Source organism: Rhipicephalus microplus, chromosome 3, assembly GCF_043290135.1.
Source record: "Rhipicephalus microplus isolate Deutch F79 chromosome 3, USDA_Rmic, whole genome shotgun sequence".
Lineage (NCBI taxonomy): Eukaryota > Metazoa > Arthropoda > Arachnida > Ixodida > Ixodidae > Rhipicephalus > Rhipicephalus microplus.
Window position 1 is genome coordinate 67,197,696 of NC_134702.1, and position 19,952 is coordinate 67,217,647.

At 45.5% G+C, this 19,952-nt stretch overlaps 1 protein-coding gene across 2 annotated transcripts in view; it reads right to left on the reverse strand.

Moving 5' to 3' along the window:
• LOC142761675 (uncharacterized) overlaps positions 1 to 19,952 on the reverse strand; it is a 175,949-nt gene that overhangs the window by 104,950 nt on the left and 51,047 nt on the right. Inside the window, exon 2 of one of the 2 annotated variants that reach the window (XM_075889725.1) lies at positions 10,506 to 10,592. The exons of the other annotated variant lie outside the window; for it this stretch is intronic. The gene's annotated coding sequence lies outside the window, so the exon portion shown is untranslated. The remainder of the gene's footprint in view (positions 1 to 10,505; positions 10,593 to 19,952) is intronic. 2 annotated transcript variants of the gene reach the window in all.

Consider the following 19,952-nt stretch of genomic DNA (forward strand, 5'->3'; position numbering starts at 1 on the left):
GTGTAAGTGGTACGCTCTGCAACAATGTTATCCGCCGTCAACGATGTTTGTCTAGTTAAGGGGGTGCGATAGAGGTGCGTTTTGACTCACCCCCCAAAACTCATAAAGACCACAAAGCAATCAGTGCGTGACTGAGAAGTCACGCACGTGACATCTTGAGCTAACAAGTGATACGAGAAAGTTGTTTCCTCTCTGCACGTCAGCATTTTCTCTAATCAGCACAGGCCGATCGTGCGCAAACGGGGACGCTATCATTAGTTATCTCGGTCAGGTAAACACAGCATGTCTGAGGAAACCATGCTCCTAACAAAGCAAACGATAAGATATATTTGCGAAACGGGAGGCCCGAGGAAATCAATATCCACGCTGGCCGTGCTTCGCGAGATAGTATCCGATAGAACGCCGTCATTGCGTGTAGCAGCAGCAAAGCGCGGCATTCTTGCCGCTGCCCGCACGCCTACAACTTTCCCGGCCGCTTAGTACAGAACATGACGATACGTTGACCACTGGGAGCCACCGCGGCGATGGAAGTGTGCGTAAACTAACTTCCTCGGCGTAGTGTCACGCGTCACGTGTGCCTCTTGTGTTCATGTTGTGCAGGCAGCGGTCCGATCCAGGCAAGTGTCGTTCTTCGTCAAACGTTACTAGAACCAAACTGTAGATCGAAGTTGGTTCTGGTACAAATATATCCATAATGAAGTAGACCTAGCGACAACACGCAGATAGTGACTGCTTGCAGCATGAACAAACTATTGAATAGGCGACACTTTTCTGTGCGTGGCAACTGTTTAAGAGAACGGCTGTCGACGTTCTCTGTATCTATTGAGAGCCAATATTATAAACGTTTTCGTCCGTAAGATTCGTTCGTCGCTAGATCGACTCTAAACATCACAGAGTACACCAATAGGGCATGCGTGCCTCGTAAGTGTGTTCCATGTATCAAAAGGTCGTCCTGAATGCCTAAATTTTTCAAACAGGAAAGCAATATGGGCCGAACTTCTATACGGAGAACCTCGCTACCGCAAAGAAACTCGAGTGATGCGCATAAAAAGCACATAATCTTCGACAAAACGTGATGTATAGGCTACACCAAAGTAGCTGACCTCCCACATTACTTCCTAATGAAATACAGCCATCAGTATTACAACCATGCACTCCAACTCACGAAACCTATATGCCACCCCATTTATATGTCAATTTTTCTACAGTCGTATCACAAAGTGCCGTAACAAGCTTCTAACGCAGTACTGAACAATAAGAAGGACGCTTTGAATTGCGAAGTGTCCACATATCATCTCCTCTTCTTGGAAGCTTCTACAATGCTTTTATACGCTGCTACTCTGTGCGGTTGATACATCTGTAGGTTAGAGGCAAAATAACAAGTTGGCCCCGCTCTTTCCACCCAAGCATCGGCAAGTTCTTGCTCCTGCTTGAGTGTCTCGAAATTGTTGCGAGGAGCTGCGGAACGGAGCACAGACAATTCAATTCGGCTTACACAAATGAAGCGGGGAACCAGCACTTGTCATTCGCCGTTTGGTGCACCGCTAACCGCATTCGGTAGTCGTCCAAAGTGTTCTAGGGAGCCTAGCTACAAATACATGAAACAATTTTCGACATATCATGTCCGTCAATGTACAAAACAAAACTGTATGGCCGTCAACAATTCTTGAGCCTCCATACACGTTAGCCAACTCGTGTTATCAACTCACGTTATTAAACCAAAGTGGTGCCTTCATTTTGGCTTTTGATTCAAGTCGCTCTAGCAAACACGGAGCGGAATGTACACGTATACGGTTGCTCTTATCAAATTGAAAAAAAAAAAAAACGTGTGTAATATTTGAACGGCTGGCACTAAGCAAACGCGCCCGGAAACATGGCGCTGCGTTTTCTAGTACTTCTATGAGCGATCGTGCTATTCCAGCCTCAAATACAAACACTGGCCTGGTTAGAGCTTATCAACGCGTTTCCTTGATATTCATAAAGCTGCGAGCAAAGGTCGCATGTCACCCTTCCGTAGCTGCTCTAGCGAGCCGTCACCTGATGTCATTTGCTCATCTCCGTCGTTGCCAACTGTATTTGTAGCCTTTGCTTCTCGCAAGCCAGTCATGCAACCTAGGGCTTGAGATACCTTCAACGAAACTATTTCAGGCGTCTTTGTGAACTACAATCTCGATAAGGCAAAGAAACGGAGCCAGCAGTCGTTTTCTGAATGCGTATCCCATGTTGCATTTTGTATGGGAACAAGTAAGTTTGTTATCTAAATAGAATATTTTACGAACATTGCAGTACTTTAATCCGTCTTTCTTCTTTGCAGGTTGTGTCGTCACCGCCTATAAGGGCCACAAGACGTTGATAGCCCACGTCATGACCTACGAGTACTTCCGCGACGCGTAATTTTTTTTTGATAATTGAACATAACATGCGCCTGGCACAAAAATTGACATGCAGTGTAAACATAAAAACACCTCCCTTGCACAAAACTACAGTCTTGATTCACAGGTAAGAACAAAAAAAAACACATTGCTTCGATTTCACTCGAATGATTAGGCTAGATACATCAGAACTGACCATATGGTCGTATCGCATTGGCGACACAAAGTGGAAAAACATGATCGACTTCAATCTTGTTTCTTTTAAATCAATAGGTATTATTAAACGTAGACTACATGAATCTACTTGCATTGCAATTTCTATCAGTGAACACGCATTTTAAACGTATTCTGCATGAATCTATTTACATCGGAATTTTCATCAGCGAGTGAACACGCGTGTGTTAACTAGGAAGAAATAGATGTTCATCTTTCAACATGTGGGCCTTATGTCACAATAAACGGAAGCTTTATTTTCAGCGATTTTTCCTTTACGCTTTTTTGCTCGGACACTTTTGTTTAGTCGGGACTCCTCTGAACACTGAAGTTAAGCTTTTCTATCGAAGTAAGCCGGTGAAACTGCAGGGCATTTATAAAGCTCTGGCGTTTAGTTTCAGTCAAAGAAACAAAAATGCACTGTTTCAGCCGAGCAGCGGTATCATATACGGGCGTGAAAAAAGTAATCTCCATGCGACAACAGCGAGTCTATACATGACGTGTAGAAGCAGATGTGACGTAACTGTCTACAGCTTGTCAGTAACTACTGAAAGTGAAACCGAAGCGACGTTGTAAGACTTTGCCTTCCAACAAGTTGCACGAATGCCGGCTGTGGCGGCTGCATTTCCGATGGAGGCAGAAATGTTGTAGGCCCGTGTACTCAGATTTGGGTGCACGTTAAAGAACCCCAGGTGGTCTAAATTTCCGGAGCCCTCCACTACGGCGTCTCTCATAATCATATGGTGGTTTTGGGACGTTAAACCCCACAAATCAATCAATGAATATGCCAGCAGCCCCGCCACGGTGGTCTAGCGGCTAAGGTACTCGTCTGCTGACCCGCAGGTTGTGGGATCGAATCCTGGCTGTGGCGGCTGCATTTCCGATGGAGGCGGAAATGTTGTAGGCTCGTGTACTCAGATTTGGGTGCACGTTAAAGAATCCCAGGTGGTCGAAATTTCCGGAGCCCTCCACTGCGGCGTCTCTCGTAATCTTATGGTGGTTTTGGGACGTTAAACCCCAGAAATCAATCAATCAATGTAAATGCCAGCAGCGGTCAACTGCGGTGCCAGCGTAGTGTATACAAAGGCGACACTGCTGCGGTGCAATCAACACTGACGCTTTGAGGGCTCTATTGATTCGCGTGAGAACACTTAACCAACGAAAACGGAGGTACTGAAAGCATCAAAGCTTCGTGCAATAAGGACCGACAGTCAGGCACTTCCTCGAAGCCTTTCATGAATTGCGGTTATGAGGGCGAGAGCACTATATTCCTCTTGAAAATAAAAGAAATGACTGTCACCAGCGTTTCACGGCATCGGGATCAACACGAGTGATGCAGAAAATCATCACCACGTTATGACACCATTATCACATGACAGGTCAATACATTTTGTGACGCTACGTGATGGCGTCATCACGTCGCGTCCCCGCTTGGCCGAAAATGGTCAAATCACGGAGAAAGTGCGAGACGAGTTAAGGTGCAGAATGCCTGCAATGCATCCGATCTTGGAGCCAGTGCTATAAGCCGCGTGAGTTACAGAAAGTTTCCGCAGGGTGTCGTGAGAGTGTTAATACACAGGCAGAGAAAATAAAGAAGAACGTGGCTTTCGCCTTAGGTTTTGCTGAGGCGAATACATAAAGGACGTTTTTTTTCTTATATTTGCTGGTCAACACCAGCGACAAGCAAGTAACCACGTGTGCGACGTAGACGCAAGTCCAACCACACATTAGAACCCAGTCATGCCCTTCATTCACTTTTGCCGATTAACGCACGCACCTACACGTACGACGTGACCGATAGCGGCAGTCAAACGTAACAGTTGAGAGCAGGCACGTAGAAAAAGGACAGCCCAGGGACCAAGCCCCCAAATTTCGTCCAGTCCGTCATAGTTCCAGATAACATCAAAAGACTTTCTTTCGAACGATTAAACCACGCCCCCTCCCCCGAAAAAAAAATTCCTGGCTACATGCCTGGTACAGAGTGCCCAGAGAGGCATCGTAATACTGATGCTATGTGGGATATAACGTCCCAAAACCACCATATGATTACAAGAGACGCTGTAGTGGAGGACTACGGAAATTTCTACCACCTGGGGTTCTTTAACGTGCACCCAAATCTGAGCACACGGGCCTACACAACATTTCCGCCTCTATCGGAAATGCAGCCGCCGCAGCCGATAATTTGATCCCGCTAACTGCGGGTCAGCAGCCGAGTACCTTAGCCACTAGACCATCGCGGCAGGGCGAGAGGCGTCGCAGTAGAGGTGGGTACGTAGTCCTAGAACTTCAGACATCTCTGCAAGGGGAACGTGCACGCGTCCTGGCGCTATCGACAGTATCCGAGACGTGCGTCATCACTCTGGCCTGAATCTTTCGATAAAATCCAACGGCGGAGGATAAGCGAAACGGCGAACGCTGCAGGCAAATTGCCTGCGCATGCATTTTCTTTACGGCCTCTCGTCATCTGCGTTGGGCTTTGGAGAAAGAGACGATTCGAACGCGCGAAGCACTGCGCGTCCATCGTGCAAGTGGCCAGCAAACAGTCGACGACAGCTTTTATATCGCGCGACAGCTAAAGATAAATGCGTAAAGCCGGTCGAGCGAAGTGCTGTTCGATAAGGGCTCTTGATGTGTCAGTTACAAAACAGAAGGAAAAGGACGTTGAGAAAACGCCGCTCGCACGAGAACTCGCAGAAATTATTCGGGCGCTTTCCAATAGCATCTCCGATGGGTGTGGCTGTGTATATATCGTGCATTCTAAAGTTTACTCCCCCATGGGCTTATATCTGAAACCAAATGCGTTTTCTTTTTTTTCTAGGGGTGAAGCTGCTCGAAGTTGCCCCGCCGCGGTGGTCTAGTGGCTAAGGTAATCGGCTGCTGACTCACAGGTCGCGGGTTCGAATTCCGGCTGCAGCGGCTGCATTTCCGATGGAAGCGGAAATGTTGTAGGCCCGTGTGCTCAGATTTCGGTGCACGTTAAAGAAACCCAAGTGGTCGAAATTTCCGGAGCCCTCCTTTACGGCGTCTCTCATATTCATATGGTGGTTTTGGGATGTTAAACCCCACATATTATTCAGCTGCTCGAGGGTGAAGATTGTCGTTAACGGCGTTGGCGTGCACTATGGCCGAGCACATACAAGGCACCCACTGTCATAGAGAGTCCTAATATACACTAGAGGGAACACTGGCGCTGGTGTCTATGGAAGCTGCAACGCACGGCGCTTCAGCGAGCATGGATATGATGGGTAGTACACGTATTTGTCTAGTATTCGTACTTCTGGTCTGCTTCTGGCTCCGTGTGCATTCGTGTAGATTGAAGCCGTTTTCTCACGAAACAAAAATAGGCAAATGTTCAGTGGTTGCGCCTCACTACCTTATTCTTTTATGCTTACCATTTCGAATCGGGTCACGAAATTCAACTGTGTTTGTTTATTCCTCCAAAATGAAACCGAAGCTAGCAATAAACGAGGCCGCAAGTACGATTTGCCGCCCGCAAGTACGAAGGCTAGGCAAATCTGTGTCCCATAATTCCCATGGTTGCTGAACGATCGCAGCGCCAGAGTCCCGTCTAGTTAAATTTAGGAAACTGTACCCAACTATACGCCATGGCCATGACGCTGATGACGATAAAGATGATGACCACCCCGAACAACGACTAAATTGTTCAGTAAATGACGTCCCGATAAGCACTGCTATGCATTTCTTATTCCTGGAAACAACCAACAACCACCAGGGGTACGTGCACAGATCTCGCGTTTGCCAACCTCAAGTTAGATCCAACGGCACAAAGGAGTAATAATCAAAGCGAAACGAAATTTACAACTTAACAAAACATACTACTTATGACCGATAAACATTGTATGTAACTGTACACCGCTTTGTCACTCATTTTATTGCGTGAGTGAACAATGGTAGCCCCAAACAATCTCACTGCTTCACCCAATGATCGTCATTCACTTCGTGGATTTGTCATGATTTCTTCTCTCTCTCTCTCTCTCTCTCTCTCTCTCTTAATTAAGCGGTGTTGTATGGGGTGTTCCTGCTACGAGCCCTTTATCTGGGGGGTGTTTTGGAGCGATAGATTTGAATACATATTACAACTTCATACTCTTGTGTAATAAAAATAGATTTAGCTTGTCCTCACCCGCAGCCTCCTATACAGAATATAGGGCAGAAGAGTGTGTCAACGGCACAGGAGCCGCTAGTATATACTCCACTTGTCGTGTACGAATGAACAGGCGATCAGTGGCAACATCCGCCTCGAACAGCGATAACCTTATCTATGCCATGAAAGCAAAGTATACGCGCCGCCGATAAACCGGTCGCGATGAAACTTCATTTTGTCTCGCATTGTACGCACGCACTGAAGAGACACGGCGATAGGCGGCCTTTGTTCAACGAGATTAAATTTATCGGGACACTCGATGTGCGCCTCTTGTGCAAGACCACGTGAGGAGAAACGTGCTTCCTTTTTTTTTTTTTTTTTGCAAATCCATCTAGGGCGGGTATGGTGCGAGTTTCATCGGCGGCGTCACCAAATCTTTCGTAGGACCACGTGTCTCTGGCGCTCTCTTCCACTGGGTACACGCAGTGTTAAAAGCGCATTCAACGTGATGTCACAATACGAATGCCCGTACACAAAAGCAACTAGCGCCGGGGGGGGGGGGGCGAATCAACGAATGACATGGCGTGGCACTGTGAAAAAGTGAGCTTACGCACAGCGTGGTGATTCAGACGGCTCACTAAAAGAGCGTTGGATAATTTGTGAAGTGTTGTAGGCCCATTGTACTCAAATTTGGGTGCACGGTAAAGAACCCCAGGTGGTCAAAATTTCCGGAGCCCTCCACTACGGCGGCTCTCATAATCATATCGTGGTTTTGGGACGATAAGCCCCACATATCTATCTATCTATCTAACTTGTGAAGATTTGCGAGTTGTAAGAACCATATGATTACGGTACACGCCGCAGAGGGCAACTACAGATGAGCTTCGACCATTCGGGGTCTTTTACGTACACTGACATTGCAAGGTACAAGGGACTCTAGAAAGGCCCGTTTACCACCTCCATTAAAATTCAACCGCCGCAGCAGGGGTCGAACCTGCGACTTTGGGGTTAGTAGGCAAGTACCGTAACAGCAATGCCCCCGCATTGCATTCTGGGAGAGTAGTTGCCTACCAGGCATATGACTAAATGTCAAGTGAAAACCCCGATGATTGACCAGAAACCTCCCTGGTTTGCTGCCCTGTACTCGAGAAGAGGTATAAAGGACGGACAAGAAGGTAGGAAAAGAGGAGAGTGAAGGTTGAAAATATAATGAAAAAACACAGACACGCTCATACACGGGAGTACGATAGTTTTTCAGCGGAAGGGTGCGTACACCGACACACCTTACATTCAAGTGTCCCTCGCACTCCACTACGGCAAACTCTACGCTCAAACACAGAGAGATTACCACTCTGGTCGTGGGAGGCGCGACTTTTGGAACAGACCTTGGCAAACCAACTGCCAACACAGGACCAGTCCCGGCTGGCTGATATAGTCAGTGTAGCACTGTACAAAGGGCGCCACACAATTTAGTTTTAGGGAACATTTGATAAAATTCATCTTCTCAAACTTCCTGCTGATAAACGTTCTCTCTCTCGCTCTCAGCCATACCTTTATCGCTTTCTGTTGTGACGCTCGAACGTTCTAACAGATTTTCATCGCTTGCAACTGACTACCTGTCTTCAGCTGTGGCCTGCGAGTGTATACAGTACACAGAACGACCCCGAGCTTTCGCAATCTTTGTCCTGATCACAAAGTTTGCCGCCATTGGTCCATCGCTATCGGCTATGACGTAAACAAATCTGCAAACCCTGTATTTACTGCGTCACCAGGGGACAACTGTGGCCAACATTATGCCTAACTGCTTCAGAACGCGGGCACATGAGTTGAATAATATAGCCTGAAGACCACGGTGACTTAAACAACTAAATGCAGGCTTCATCGTGTGGCTTTATCGTTATAATGTAAGCACGTTGAAAAGCTGCACCTTATCTAACTTCGCTCCTCTCCAGCGGCACAAACAAAAACTATGAATGGAGTCAAGACTGGCTGCGCAACACGCACATGAACAATGGTAGAATGGACACCACGAGCGAAAACTATAGCAGCTGCTTTATTAACAACGATGAAATGCACCTTTATGTTGAATAACACAGAAAACCACCGACGAAAGGCTCTAATAACTATTCCTTGGTGAAGGCACCATGTCGGGGCCTGCAAAATGAAGATGCATGAATGGAGAACACGGCGTTATGGGGGTAACCCCTCACTCAGCTCAATTGCTTTTTCCTAGCGCAGGGTAGCAAACCAGGCATGTGCCTAGTTAACTTCCCTTCCTCCCTTGCACAGTACACGTGGTTTCGTTCTTGCTCATTATAATCACCCAGCGTTACTGATACCACCACCTTCTCATTAGAGTCATTGTGAAGATCATCTTTCGTTTTTATCACATAACGGCAGCAATATTACTGAAGTCAGCAAAAAAAAAAACAGTCTATATATATATATCAAGAGAGAGAGAGAGAGACGGTGCTAGAACAGAAGCGGGAAGCGGGCGCACCCCTAAATGTTTAAAAATGCTCGGCGAGACTATACGACACTGCCAGCTCTATACTCGGTTGCAATCTATCACATCACTCCACCTATCGGGCCGCGGCAGAGCGCAGCCATGCTAGCCATGGTTTCTAATCGGACCGTATCTGTGTATTAGCTAATTGAAATAACACCCACTTTAATAGTTATAGGTTCGTCGCTAATACCTAAGTAATACGCTTGGCAGAGCAACGATGTCGGAACGTGCGAGGAAATTTACCAGGATGTCCGAGTTTATCAGTGCCACCTTAAATGCCGTGTCTCACTCCAAAGGTCTCAATGTGCCACCCAGGCTCTGTCGTTCCAGCCTCCGACGGCTTTGCCAGTTCTACAGTCACATGTAACGTTTCAATATACAAATATTCTGAATTGTTTTGTCACTGCCGCAGTGGTCACAGGCTGTGGTGTCGGTCATTCATATGCGGAACGCTTTTACTATGTCGCATTTACCAATGCGACACCCAGCCACAGCCTGCGCAGTAGGGTAGTGTCACCTCGGCGAAGCCCTGTAAGAATTTCGAAACTAGCAGTTGGATCTAAGGTATACTAGTAGTCGCGTGAATGTCCACACAATACTGTTCGCGAATAGAGTCACTTTTCAGTGTATTCAATCTCCTGGACTCTTTAGCGAGAAAGCATCCTGCGCCAGAGACAGAACGGCACCTAAAGTAGGTTGTGCAGGGGCCGCGTTCAACCGATCTCTCCAGACGACTCTGACCAGAATGACCTGCATGTGTGCGTTTGTGAATGACTCTGTTTGTTTTTATTTATCCCTGTCTCCGCTCTGCAGGATAGTAAACTGGTTTTCCTACTACGTTAACTTCTCAGCATTTTCCTTTTTATCTATTTGTATCTCTGTCTCTCTCTATATATATAAAAAGTATTTAAAAACTTCTGACATAAAATCAGCAATAAAAACATGTGTGTGTACAGAAGGCTCATATATATGAATCGCTCTATCAGTGCTTCACGTCACGAAGATGAGTGAACACTATTGGATGGAGCACTCATGCTAACTTTATGTGGGAAGGACAGCGATGGATGTGGACGGAGCCGCTATTTTTCTCTTGCGTAGTGAGCAACATTAGGCAACCTTCCAAGCATTATTAAAATGAAAATGTCCGCATAAACAAACTATATATAAAATAAAAAGGACAAGCCCATCCATCGCCATCTAAGCGACCCGAAGCCACGCAACCATCACGGTGTGCGGACTCAAGCCACTCGAAATGTCTTCAAACAGCTCGGTCGACACACAGTTTCAAGCTTTCAGCAACACCCACCTTAAGATAAATGCCAATCTCTCCAGATGCTCTTCGGGCGAAATGCCCGAGACAGCACACCGACCTTCTCGCACGTGCTTCTTGCTGCTGCGTCAAAAAAAAAAGGGGGGGGGGGAGATTCATACGCGACAATGGAGCGTACGGACGAACTCATTGCGAAATAATTGCGACGTGCAAAAGAACGGGCACCGAGGGACATTCTGGGAAGACCTTTTATGAACGACGTATTGGTAGCGAGCACTTCGACCTTTTACTTTCTTTTTTTTTTAAGCACCACACGACCCACTAGATCTCGCGCTTTCATGAAACCATGTCGGAGAATAACTCGGGTCCATTGTACGATATGTCCTCCTCAAAGCGACTACGACACCCCAGCCACGTTGTCCACGATCGAAGCGCATACTCCGAACAACACGCAGCACACCCGCACAAAGCAATTAATGCGTCCGCCCGAGCCTCGTGTGTTTGTCAACGTCGAATCCCACCCGAGGGCGTATGTTTATGCATTAGGTATCCGACGACCCGGAACGCTATTGTCAACCAGCTTGCAGCGTTTACTTTGCCCTCGGAGCATCGCATATACATGCGGGTTTGTGTCTATAAATCCTATGGGCCCACGCGCCGCAACATCTCTTTACCAAGAATTAATTTTAGGCGTCAGCATCGTGCTATCAATTGCACATAAAAGAGCTAGCTATACGCGCAAATGTTTTTTTTTTTTTTTTGTCCCGGCCATGCGTCAAACTTCAATACCACGGCCGATAGACACTGCGAGCTCGGCAAGAGGAGTGAGTAGATGCATCTCTAAAAGATGCGGGTGGCCATTTTCGAATCGTTGCTTTAGCGCGCTTGGAGACGCACGCAAAGGCATAGAGTTTCTTAATATACACTAGAGGGAACTCTGGCGCTAGTGTCTATGGGAGCTGCAACACACGGCGCTTCAGCGAGCATGGGAATGATGGGTAGTACACACATTTGTCTAATTTTCGAACTTCTGGCCTGCTTGTGGTTCTGTGTGTGTTCGTGTGGCTTGGAGCTGTTTTTTTCACGAAAACATAAATTAGCAAATGTTCACTATTTGCGCTTCACAACCTTAATTTTTAGGCTTACCATTTTGAATCAAGTCACTAAGTTCAAAAGGGTTCGTTTTTTTTTTTTTTTTTGAAGACAAAACCGTAACCAGCAATAAACGAAGCAGCAAGTAAAATTCGCCACCCGCAAGTATGAAGACTAGGCAAATGTGTGTGCTACCCATCATTCCCATGGTCGCTGAACGATCGCAGCGCCACAGTGCCCTCAAGTTAATTTTGGGAAACTCTATGCGCAAAGGCGTGCCTTTCGGCCTTCGAAACTGCGGTTCTCCGCTAAGGTAATTCGCTTTGTCACGGTGTCTGCATGTTGAACACCCACATGAAAGCCCCCTTTAACTTGTCCTCTTCTTTCGCATTCATTTTCCTTTGTAATACACGCATTGCAAGGTATCAAAGTGGTTCGGTTCTCCTTGAAGTCACCGCTCCTGTGAAAGGGCGGCGACAGAAAGTATTTACTGGTAGTGTACGCAAAAGTGACATCTTTCGGAAACAAAGCGTGGGGGGGGGGGGGGGGCAACCAGTCTAAGGTGTAAAGGGAGCCCCATCCCCTTCCTTTTTTTGGCACCACCTCGTCTTGTCTTTGTGGGTACCATACCTGTTTACCCTATCTTTTGTACATTCTCTCCTTATAGTGTTAGAGCAATACGTCCTGGGCATTATGAAGTGTGGAAATGTATTAGGATAACACAAAGCAGTATAAATATACGAATTTCGTCCAGAAAGATTAAGTTTATGAAGGACCATTTCACCGATGATTCTTGCACGATCTTTTTCTAAACTGGACTACGTAATACGACTATGAACGTGGTCTTCATCTGAGCCTAAGTTTTTTAGAAATAGTGACGAGAAAAAAAATGTCTTCAAGTGACAATTAAATTAATTTGACATTCACAGAATGTTTACTGAGTGTCCATGACAGCTGTCGGGCATGTTTACTACGACTCAGGGGCGCCGCTAATATGTTGATGGACTGGTCTGATCTACTTTATCGACAGCATATGTTCTTTTAGCTACACCATTCAGAATTTAATCTTCGTTGATGGCACACGATGACATCTGTGGCTACAAATATATCCGACGCAGGAGGTTTTACGAAACATTGTCAAGCACCTAGACCACGCAAACGTGTCATATTATGCCGCATAAAAGCAGGCAATCCAACTTCCGCAGTTAGATCTATACATAAAGGCTCCAAATCAAAGTAGATAATGTATTGGCATATCAGATAAAAAAGTGCAGCCATATGCATGAAGTGAATGATTGAGTGGGTGAACCTCCGGAGGTAAACCTGGTAAACCATGAATACTCCGTACATTTTTTCTCACTCGATTTTATCACAACGCTCCCCCTAGCATACGTCGCCGCACTAAATCGAACGATTGCCTTCCACCAATGACACGCGCCATATATGACACCATACCTATTTCATAACAACTCGCATCTTTCATCATGAACTACAAGTACCACCGTCTAGTTTATAGTATCTTGCATATTTCCAACATCAGCTACAAGTACCGTAATCTAGTGAACACTGCAAGAACTAAACGAGAGGTGGCTACATACAGGAGACGCCCAGCCCTTGCCTTAAGGATTCGCCTCTAAAAATATTACCATTAAGATTGTTCCAAAGAACTTTCCATAATATTTCAGGGAATAACACAACATGTTGGTCAGAGTGACGCCACCGATGGGGCGCCCGGTCCACTAATGAAGGTACGTGAGTTCATGGTTCTCATGGCATTGTAAAGAAGTGACACGGCATGACAACTATATGCTCTGGTTCGGTCTATCGTAAACACTCGTCATCTTGGCATCGTTTGGTATTTTCCCCATGTGTCAGCTGGTCTTCCATAAACCAGGCGTCCTTATGACACGAATAGCGACAGTTAGGAGCCTTTGAAGAGCTGCGTCGTAGAAAACCAGGTGGGAGACCATGTAAGCGAGACGAAGAATGAAAGGCATCAGTAGGGTGAGCGACGTCTCGTGTCGTATGTTGGTGCCACGACTTTGGAAATGCCAACTTTCGTGAAGAGAAACGTGGTGGAACGCCACGTTTCTTGAGAAATAAGCATGGACTGTGACGGTCGAGTGTGGTTGTATGCAGACGGTCGGTAATGAAGACGTCCTTGTCGTAGTCATTAAAACGGGCAATCATCTCTTCCCTGATCTTTTGCCATGATTCGTCGTTTTCGAATATGTGTATCAGGTAAAACTTAAATGCCTCACCGGAGATGTAGTCGGTAAAGTTGGCGATCATTTCCCGTTCCGACCATGATGCAGCGGTGGCATGGAGCTCGAACAGGTTGAACCAGTCCTGTACGGGTCCGTCGTCCGCTGATCCGGTGTACTTAGGGATGTCAAGGTCGTCTGATGCTGCTGTCATGATGCTTGGTGGTCTTGGTGGTCCGCGTTTTTCTGTGGTCCGCGTTCGGTCACTGCGTCTCGCTGAGGTCTTTGATGATGATGGCTGGGCGATGAAGTGGTTCCGAGGTCTTCATCCTGTCGACTCGTGTGATGCTACGATGAATGGGTGACGTGGCCCGGCTCCTGGTTTTCCATCGCTTGGCTCCTTCGTGACTCAAAATGTCCATCTCAAATCTAGCACGCTTACAATGGTCGGGATAGAGCTGCGGAGCTCGGACGATGCTACGCCAAGCCCTGGACTTACCACCCAGATTCATGCGCCAGAACAGCTCGCATCGTTAGTTGCGCAGAAAGAGGGCCATTCACAACTCAAACCTTACAATCGTGTGGACGCTAGATGCGGGAGACGTGGCCTGGCTCATACGTCATGTTTATTCCGTTCTGCACTTCTTCCTTCTCTGCTTCTATCTACCATCACTTCATACATCATATATATATATATATATATATATATATATATATATATATATATATATATATATATAGATGGATAGATACGCTCAAAGTTCGCTAATAAATGTTTTGCCTTTAACAGCAGGTGCAAAAAGAAGGGGAGAAACCAGTTGATTACGCAGCCCGTTTCATTCAAGGAAAGAAAAGCAGTTCGTTTTATATACAACAAATACTTACCATCTGATTCACCCTCTGCACTAATGACTACAAATGACATTCAGCCACTTGCTTCGCGCAGACTCAAACAACGGCTTGATTTCTTTTTCTTGTTACTTAACAATAAAGTCGCCATTGATCCATCACCGTATCTATCTTTCCTATCAACTAGGCAGACCCGACATCACCATCTCAATGTGTTTACCCCATATTTCGCGAGAACTGATGTCTTTATGTATTCTTTCTTTCCACGGACAGTGTCTGATTGGAACAAATTATGTGATCCCCATTCATTGTGAATTAAGTAGAGTGAATTGCATTATGTATGGAGCATGTTATTCCTGTTTTTTTATGTGATGTGCCCTTCCTGCTTGGACCATTTATGGTTCTCAATATGTACTAAATAAATAAATAAATACATAAATAAAAATTGATTTTATCTGTGGCAGAGTGAGAACATTTCTATTTGCAGTCACAAACATTACTGCTACGGGATAAAAATGTTTCGCTGTTCCTCCAAAACATATCGACTGAATTCGTTAATATATGCGTGTATTATGAAGCCGCCTGCAAAAACTAGGTCACGGAATAAATATATCAAGAGAATATCGACGGGAACTTGACGCAAGTGGATGTTACTACTGAAAAGAAGGGGCATTGCTATAGACCTTTGCATCGGGCGAGGAGGTTCAATCTGGCAACCAACGCATTCCTCCTCTCTGGCGTGCGGGCGACGGTTTGGGGTGTGTCTGTTGATGCTGATATGTGTGGTGTTATGGAGCAATTTGCCGTGTATTAAGCCAACCTGCAAATTTTGTTTTTCTTCATCGCTATGACGGCCAAGGATTGGTCATCAGGAAACCACTGTGCTGTTTTTGGTGCAGTGGACTCTTCTTCAATTTGCATTGTTTCCATGTTGACGAGGAGCAGCGGCTTCTATGGCTTACAAGCTCAGACAAGAAGAGCTTTGTACCTTCCGCGGGCTCTCGGGTATGTTAAAAAACATTCTCAGGCGAACGCACAGCAACGACTTCGACTCCCATGCTCATTTTTGGCTATGAACGGAAGGTACGCAGCCTACAGCTATTCCAACGATGACAATATTTCTCAGATGAATAGCCCCACGTAACATTTCTCTCTATCGCAGGTCAAACTACCGCGGCACCAAGAGTCACTCAAATATCGTGGTCAAAAAAGAAACAGATACAAAAGGGACGCGGAAGCATGTCATCGTCGTTTGATGTATATATAAGAGCTGTATTCAAGTGCACACCTGTAAAAACAAACGAACGATTAATATACGGTCACCCCTTCAGAGTTGAAAATCAATTTAAACAGTAAGTGAGCAGTTAACGAAAAGCGTTATTGCCACGAAATAAAGACTAACCACTACAGTCCAACGCACTGCTTCATGCAAAAGCGGTAGCGGATGAGATGGCTGGCGTAGAGAAATCTTGTTATAAAACCGGATGACTACAGCTCAATAAGGATTATCACTAAGATCTCGAAGTTTTGTAGTTCATTCTGGAAAACAAAGACCTGAAAATACTGCGCATTTTTCGAGCAAAAAGTCGGTGCTGTGAATATACTGCATCAACAGAGACGGACTCGTTTGTGGCACTGTGTAGTAAAACAATTGACCCTCAACGACTTGAACCTGGTCAGAACATTTCATAGACTCATTTCCTCAAGAACCTCCATCACTTCAGTCGGAATTCAGCGCGTAAAACGAAGGAGAAACGATAAAACCGTTGCAGCACGCTTACCATCTATGCAAACCGCAAGCTTCCCGCATGGCAGATAGGTTGCCAGACCAAAAAAAGGCCGCCCTCAAAAAAAAAAAACGGCGGCGCCAACAACAACAACAAAAAAAAAACGTGTATAGCGTATATAAGCCCACGCTGTTGTGTGGAACGAACAGAAACGCTTGCCATTGGGTTGTACAATTGTTATTCGGCGGGAGACATTTTCGGAGTTGTTCATTCTAACCAATAAAGAGAAGTAACACACTTAGCTAGCGAGAAAATATGCAGTTCTCTATCTATCTATCTATCTATCTATCTATCTATCTATCTATCTATCTATCTATCTATCTATCTATCTATCTATCTATCTCATTTTATCTATCTATCTATCTCATTTTATCTATCTATCTATCCATCTATCTATCTATCTATCTGTCCCTGACCGTCTGTCAAACTATCTATCTATCTATCTATCTATCTATCTATCTATCTATCTATCTATCTATCTATCTATCTATCTATCTATCTATCTATCTATCTATCTATCTATCTATCTATCTATCTAGCCGCTTACGTTTGGGTGCTCTCGTGGTCACCCCCTTAACTTGGCGTGAATAAAAATTAGCATGGAAGGGTAAGGTGGTTTGAGGAATATAACGCTCTGGTCAAGACATGAATAATGTCACAATCCCGTCACGTAACTCGTCAAACACTTCCCACCAGACAGTGGCACATACCCACGGGCGGGTATCTGCCGCTGGTATGCAGGTATGTGCCACAGGTGATTGACACATAGTATCTGATTGATTGATTTGTGGGGTTTAACGTCCCAAAACCCCTACATGATTATGAGAGACGCCGTAGTGGAGGGCTCCGGAAATTTCGACCACCTGGGGTTCTTTAACGTGCACCCAAATCTGAGTACACAGGCCTACAACATTTCCGCTGACACATAGTATCTATCTACCCACGAACGACGAGAATACACACGAGCAATTTTAACACGCGAGCGTTAAGAAACACGCGACATCGGTAGTGTATACTCGACAAATGCATAGAATTAAAGTCAGTGTCCCAGCTAGAATCGAACACGAGCATTCTGCGTGGCAATGAAGCAGTTTACCACAGAGCTACGCCAGGTCTCAGAACTACTTATCAAATAGACGCTAACCTTCGTGAAACATCGATAGTGGTAACAGTACTGCCTATAGGCAATTTTATAAACATTACATATGTACTCTTTTCATACAGCCGTCACGTCGGATTACTGCCAATTGTGGTTACTTGCCATGCTCTGATGTTGATTTATGTAGCAGTGTCCAGGGCCAACATCTTCGCGAGCATCGGGGCTTCATATAAGCTTTTGGCGTTGCTAATACACATGTTCCAGTTGGCATAGTTGCGCAAGTGCAAGCAACTTGTTATATGAACAACTGCAACTCTTCAACATATGACTTATGCGTGCAACATTTGCCTACTGGATTGTGGTACTTCTGTATGATGAATATATATTATGAAAAGATGCGAGATGCCGGTACTTGGAGTGTTACCTCCAAGTACCGTCATCTTGGACGGACTCGTGGACAGATGGGCAGACGCACAGACGGATGGACGCACGGATGGAAGGACGCATAGCCGGACGCATGGACAGACGGAAGCAAGACCGAAAGGACGGACGGAATCGCGCACGGACTGACAAACGCCCCACTTAACATCGTCCACTTTGTGGATATGCTGTGAATTTTTTTTTCCTCGTGTAACATTCCCAATTATTGCTTTCGCATCCACTGCTTCGCCTTTGCGGTAAAAATATTTTTTTATTCCAGTTGTCGCCTGTAACTAACATACGAGCATAGATTGCCTTTTATACGTTCGTTTGTCTTCTATTAATAATGCAAGAAAAAGAACATTTGTTTCAGAGAGTAATCCGGAACAACTCAGAAAGTTCACCGCATGTCTCATGATTTATCTTTGATGAAAACTTTTTGGTTGGGAGCATAGTTGCAGCATCCGCCCCATACACACACGGATAGCAAACCTTCAGGGAAACTTGAAGGATCTTAAGATCAAATAATAATGAAACGTACCATCTAGGGAAGTCTAGGGTAAGCTTACAAGCCTTAACCATTCGTTAAAGTTCAACCGTTAAAACGACTTTACCTGTCTATCACGCTCTGTTCTAGAATAAACCATTTCCAATTCATTTATTCATTCGTTCGTTCGTCCAATCATTCTGATAGTAAAGTATATGTCCAAGGCAATAACTACTTAAATATAGCTATTTGATTTACTTTCAATTCCACGCGCATTGTCGAAGCCCTGTTCATCGTACCTTTCCCATCCAACTAACTCATTTTTCACTGCATCTTTGACGGTGCACTTAGGTGCACATGAAAATTGCAAGGAGCTAAACCGATGCGCCGACCCCAGATCTTCAGAGACTACACCTTTAAATGTTTCTGCAAATCTATGTCTGTTTTCAAAACCATTTCGTTTTCATAAGGAGAACGCGCATCAGCGACCGATCATGAAGGCACCGTGCTATCCATTGACTCTATCGACGTTAATGATGCACAAGCGTCACAACGACGGGCGGAGGTTTGCCGTGTATAACTGATATAAAGCCCAAACGCATCGCGCCACTTTCTCATCCAGAATCGACGATGAAGAAGGACATATTCCCGAACTAACGCGGTTCATTGCACAAATCGGGCGAGAAAATTACTCGACATATATGTCCGTACGCTAAAGCGGGGATGGTCTGGTACATCATAAATGCGCCAACACTTATGGCGCATTGATTCCACGTCAACGGAGCTCCAGCACTCAACAGCGATGCGAGAGCAGCTATTATATTTGCGTTCGGAAATTGTTTTCAACCTCGCCCACACGAAACCGTATAAATCACCGCGGGGATTATTCGCAATGATGTCTTATTCTATCGGGCAAAGGGTTCACCGAAGCAAAGCGTAATAGACATATTTACAGGCATAAACCTTACGCGCATATTATAGACGTCCATCACACCTCAACCTGGACGAGGTTATAAAAGTGGACGGCACGCCAAGCGTCAGCTATACAAAGACGTCCGAGATAAGCCCACGGAATACTTCGCCTTGCTTCGACTATTAGATTGGCAGTAGATAATAAACTAGTAATGCTCGAGTCCGAAAGTTTGTCTTTTTATCTGTTGGACAAACAAAAAAATCTGGGCGGTCCTCGGTGTACCCATAGCCTACACTAAATTAGATGGCATCACCCAACCTGCCAGACTAAAACAACGTGGTACGGAAGCCAAGCTCCGTCACCTGTATTCAACAGCACCGACAGATAAGAAAATCCCGTGAACTTGGCCTACCGTGTTTCGCAGATGCGCATCACCTGCACGTATGATGGTCAGTGGCATTGATCGTGCTCAAGCGTCTCCTCGCAGGCGCAAACGTAGCATGCCGCACTGCTGGACATTCTAATGAGACACCAATACGCCTTCGTAAATACCACACCCAACCATATGCAACAAAGCAACGTTTCATCGCGTCGTAAGAGCCCGGATGGCAAACGAAGTTGCAAATATGGGT